We start from the raw sequence: 6,287 nt of genomic DNA on the forward strand, positions 1-6,287 counted from the left end.
GTAGTTTTCTGGTAGCATCTTTAGGATTCTCTATATATAGTATCATGTCATCTGCAAACAGTGACAGCTTTACTTCTTCTTTTCCAATTTGGATTCCTTTTCTTTTTCTTCTCTGATTGCTGTGGCTAAAACTTCCAAAACTATGTTGAATAGTAGTAGTGAGAGTGGACAACCTTGTCTTGTTCCTGATCTTAGAGGAAATGGTTCCAGTTTTTCACCATTGAGAATGATGTTGGCTGTGGGTTTGTCTTATATGGCCTTTATTGTGTTGAGGTAGGTTCCCTCTATGCCTACTTTCTGGAGGGTTTTTATCATAAATGGATGTTGAATTTTGTTGAAAGCTTTTTCTGCATCTATTGAGATGATCATATGGTTTTTCTCCTTCAATTTGTTAATATGGTGTATAACATTGATTGATTTGCATATATTGAAGAATCCTTGCATTCCTGGAATAAACCCCACTTGATCATGATGTGTGATCCTTTTAATGTGCTGTTGGATTCTGTTTGCTAGTATTTTGTTGAGGATTTTTGCATCTATGTTCATCAGTGATATTGGCCTGTAGTTTTCTTTCTTGGTGACATCTTTGTCTGGTTTTCTTATCAGGGTGATTGTGGCCTCATAGAATGAGTTTGGGAGTGTTCCTCCCTCTGCTATATTTTGGAAGAGTTTGAGAAGGATAGGTGTTAGCTCTTCTCTAAATGTTTGACAGAATTCGCCTGTGAAGCCATCTGGTCCTGGGCTTTTGTTTGTTGGAAGATTTTTAATCACAGTCTTGATTTCAGTGCTTGTGATTGGTCTGTTTATATTTTCTATTTCTTCCTGGTTCAGTCTCAGAAGGCTGTGCTTTTCTAAGAATTTGTCCATTTCTTCCAGGTTGTCCATTTTATTGGCATAGAGTTGCTTGTAGTAATCTCTCATGATACTTTGTATTTCTGCAGTGTCAGTTGTTCATGCTGCAATTTTGAAGTTTAAAAACTGGATAAAGATTTATATTTATATATTCACATCAACATTGTTGACCATTTTAATAAATTGCATTGCTTATTCAAGTCAGCTGCTGTTATAGACCATAATATTTTAAAACTTCCTATCTCAAGTCTTCCTTTCCAACTTATAATTATGAAGATCATTTTACTTCCTTTCTGCAATCTGAGGCACTAAATCTGTGTTACCTGCATTGCATATAACCACTTCATATCTGCAATGCTGTTATGTATTTAAATTTATCTTATTATTGATAATTCAAATAATTCTCATCAGACCAAAATTATACACCTGTCATTATTAATCATCATCTTCTAGCAAATCAAGGCCACAATCTATAAAAACTGACTATTTTACTTAGGCTTAAATAATACATTTTAGAACAATCATTTAATTGAGCTTTGTGTACAGTGCAATCTTTCAAGACAGAGTTAGTGAAAAGATGATCAACATCATTAGTCATTAGGGAAATGCAAATAAAAACCACAACCAGATACCACTTCATATCCAACAGGATGGTTGTAATCAAAAAGGCAGATAATAACAAGTGTTGGTGAGGATGTGGACAGGTTGGAATCCTCATACATTGCTGGTGAAAATGTAAAATGGTGAAGCACTTTGGAAAACAATTTGGAGTTCCTCAGAAAGTTTAAATGGAATTGCCATATGACCCAGTAATTCCACTTCTAGGTACATACCCAAGAGAAATGAAAATATATGTTCACACAAAAATTTGTACAAAATGTTAACAGCAGTATTATTCACAAGAGCCAAAAAGTGGATAACCCACATATCCACTAGCTGATGAATGGACAAAATGGGTATTTTCAAACACTGGAATATTATTTAGCCATAAAAAGGAATGGAGTACTTACATTGATACATGCTACAATATGGATGAACCTTGAAAACATTGTCAAAAAAGCCAATAACAAAAGACCGTGTACTAGATTCCATTTATATGAAGTGTCCAGAATAGGTAAATCTATAGAGACAGGAAGATTTGTTGTTGCCCAGGACGAGGGGGTGGGTGGTAGTCAGTTGGGTGGGGTGGAGGACGGGAGATGCCTGGGGAGTAACTACTAATGAGCATAGGATTTCTTTGGGGGTGATAAAAATACTCTAAAACTGATTGTGGCGATGGTTGCACAACTCTATAAGTATACCAAAACCCACTGAATTGTACACTTTAAATGGGTAAGTGATCTGGTGGTATGTGAGTTATGACTCCATAAAGCTATTTAAAAAAAAAAGAAAACCAAAACACAACAAACAGAGTTTAGCACTCTTTCCATGGATAAAAGACACTAATAAAAAAAACTGACTGATTTAGCAAAACAAGGGTATTTGGCCTTTATTCCCCTTCCAGACACTGTTGCTTTTAGTTCACTTACAATTTTATCTGCTTATCCCACGTGATACCTAACCAGAGCTCAGAGCCTCAGCAGGAAGTCCACAACAGTTCCTTCAAACAAACTTAAAAAAAAAAACAGTTTAATAACATTATCTAATAGTGTATTAAAGCATTGCTTTGAGCATTGCTTTATGATCTTAAGCTCGTTGCTTTCCATTTTGAAATAGCAGAAGGGCTTATACAGGTAATGTAATTTGACTTTACGAAATTTCCTCTTTCATTGAAAAAAAGTCTATCATATTTAGGACAAACACAAATAGTGTTCTTAGGTGTTTTGAATCCCTATGTAACCTACAATCGCTTTATAGGGATTTAAACCACAAAATGTAGTCCCAAACAGAAGAGCAGCACTTATATAAACCAAGTTTGATTTAAATTAAATGAACTTCCTAAAGACCAGTTCAATTGATCACTCATGAATTGTTTACATGCGGTTTTGTTTCTTAATTAGTTTCACGTGTATCCTATTTCATCAACTAGCTCATACAACTCCAACCTACTCCAAACTTTCCTTTCTCAAGATCTAAAACCACACTAATTTATCTCTCAACTATTTTACATATATTAGCTTTTTTTCCAGCCCCCTATGGAAATGCTAAGCTCCTCAAAGGCAAGGATTTTGTGTTAAATGTCAGCACCTCAGATATTCCATAATTATCGTGTTTCTCAAGGTTCAAGGCTTAGCCCATGTCTCCTGTCAAGCTGTGTATATTCATATATGTATAAGTGTGTATATATCAATATCTATCTCACTTTTACTTCATTTCCAACACATAGGTATATGTTGACTGCCCCCAAATCTTCAAAAACTCTCAATATTCTTCAGAATAACCTCTAAACTCCTTAGTAGTGTTATCAGAGTTGTGTGCCATCTTCCTCCACCTATTCCTTCTAGTCTGAGCTCCATACACCAATACACCAATTGCTCAAAGCTCCTCTTTCACAACTTACACTGTCACAGCTCCAGGACTTGGCTGTCTCTTAGATTTCTCTCCAGCCTATGAAAGGTCTGTTAACTCTTAGATTTCTCTCCAGCCTATGAAAGGTCTGTTAATGTTTTAAGGACTGTGTAAAAAGGCATCTTCTCTATGGACTCTTCCTTATCAGAATTAATTTCTCCCTTTGAAGTGTTTGGTATTATACCACTTGTCACGGTGCCTAGGGACATGTCTTTCTCTCCTAATACTACTTTTCTGACATTTGAGACTATTTTATTTATGTGTGAATCCCTGAAAAAAGAACATGTTTATACCCCCTTCACCTTATACAGAATAATCACTCAATAAATCCTTGTTAGATTGAATTATTCTTAATTTCCACACAACACCAAGAATAGTGTGGGGCACATAGCAGTTACTCAACAGATAGAATAAGTTCTAAGAGAGAGGATTCAAGTACTCAGTGACTGATTATAGTGACATTTAAACTAAAGTAATAGATCTTGACAAAAAATAAAACTTTATTCTCTAAATTGTTCCTACACTGAAGTCATGGACATTTTAATATACCCAAACAATCAACTGAGTAGTTTCAATTTATTTTTATTTTTAGTGGTTCTTCTGGAATCACACTATTTTCACCTGAGGAAAACATGTAAAAGAATTTTGGAAGTCAGAGTCTTAGAACATAGATGGATTTTTCACTGTTTATTCAAGATTCATTCAAGCATTTACCATCTGTTATAACTGTCTCTGAACCAGACCACATACTGAAAAAGGTACTAGATCATAAGATGAGTAAGATATGAGCCCTGCCCTGAAAGTGTTTACAATACCCCAGTGGAAGGATCTCAAAGGAATCTGGGTTTTGGTGCTGGTATAATTAGCTCTATATCGATGAATCTGGAAATTCTTGAAAATGTACTCTCCTAAATTCAGATTACAATATTTATGTTTCAATGTATATTAAAAACAAAGCTATAACAATATTCTATTTAGAAAACCACTTTGGATTCACCAAAATAACAACAACAAAAAAAACATAATTAGGTGCTACGAATCAGGACCTGGAACTAGGTTGAGGCAAGAGAGATTTCCTAGAGTAGCGTTTAAGGAGACACTCACTCTCAGGGTCATGCAAGTGCAGGGTCAGCCTTAAAAAGGATTTTTACCTTTTGCCTCTTTAAATTTTACATTCTAGGCATCTCTCCTGCCTCACCCTAGTTCTGGCCTGGCTATGATTGTTTAAGAAAAGAATAATTTTGTGTTATACTTGGTGTTGTATAATTGGTCCACTCCATAACAAGTGTTTTATAAATTATTTCTGGCTTACCAAAAGTAGAACAGTGAAATCATGGGGGATTGAGTTCCTAAGCAAAGAGAGTATGCCTACCTTCTGGAGAAGGGGTAGATACTAAGGGAAAGTTGAAATATAATTAGCATACAAAATGATTACCAAGTTAAAAGCTTCCAACTATTCAGATTAGAAGGAATTCTCATACCTAAACCATTCTATTATCTATAACCATTAGCTTATGATTTTGCTGATTTCAGATAACTTCTTTGGAATTTTTCTAAGATCAATACCAAATGAACTGAATGAACAGCAATAAAACAACCAGAAAAGTTACAAGGCAATATCAGTAGTCTTTCAAGACAGATAATTTTGGGTATTAGTACTTGGAGTTCCCTAGTCTAGTATACACGGTTATTCAGGACCAAATAAGGAAATTCTAAATGCATTTGGTTCACAAGAATATAACTCAATAACTGAAGAAAGCAATAATTTAGTTTTTCTGAAAACCAGTTTCATATTTAGGTACATTAATAAATACAGGGTAAATGATAAATAACTTAGGAATAAAAGGCATTGACATCAAGTGGAAAAGGTTTTCCTATTAAATCAAAGTCATGAGAACTTGAAAACATCCTGTCAAGTGTCGGTGCATCTGGTAATTCAATGTTTAGATAAGAGTGTAAAGGAGCTTTCTGAAAAGTTCCGAATACATGTAATGTGTAGTAAAGCATTTTCCCCTTTGTTGGCTTAATTCTATTTCTTCTTCTCTACACATGGTAAGGATGTTCAAGAGCTGCCATCCATTTATTTTGGGTTGATGGTAGACTTTTTTCTTCTTTTGCTTTGCTTTAAAATTGAACATTTTTACCTACCAAAGTGTTAGGTTATTGGAACTAAGAATTTCCCATACAGTTCTCAACAGAGCCTTGAAAAGTTCGGTTGTTGCCATTTATTTGTAAAATAACTCCCATATTTGGGATGGTCCCTAAATGAGGTTTTGCATATTCTGCAATAATAACAGCAAAACAAATCATTCCAAGCTGCCATAATGGTGCTAATTGTGTAGAAAGATGTTTTTGCGTTCGAAAATAAGATGGCTGAGGCTGCTTTTAAATAACATGCCTGGATTTCCAAAGTAAAACATTCAAAATCATGAAAAATCTTTTTACCAATGAAAAATGGCAATTCTAGGAAAAAACTATTACTCAAAAAAAAAAAAAATGACCTTAAATGACTTGGCCATCTCCTCTATGTTAAAAATACCTGTATTTGCAGACTACATGTAATTTTTCCTAGTTATAACTCTTAATTAATGATTTATAAAAAGTTTAAAACACCAAGCCCAAAGAAGTCAAAATATTTTAAATATATAATTGAAATCAACTCAGAACATAGTTACACTGGATTTATTACTACTGGGCCCCAAATGCTTTTCCTTCCCTAAACATGATTCCTTACTAACACCACCATAACAAAGTAAAATCCAAGTTTATGAAAATAAAGTTCATGGAGAGTACTATTCTTCTGGTGACTGAAATCATCACAGAAAATAATTTTCCATTAAAACATTAAGGAATCCCTAAATTAATTTCATTAGAGGCAATGGAAGAATACACATGTATACACATGCATACTTTCATTATGCTAGCCA

Source organism: Mesoplodon mirus (assembly GCF_964341445.2).
Source record: "Mesoplodon mirus genome assembly, chromosome: 2".
NCBI lineage: Eukaryota > Metazoa > Chordata > Mammalia > Artiodactyla > Ziphiidae > Mesoplodon > Mesoplodon mirus.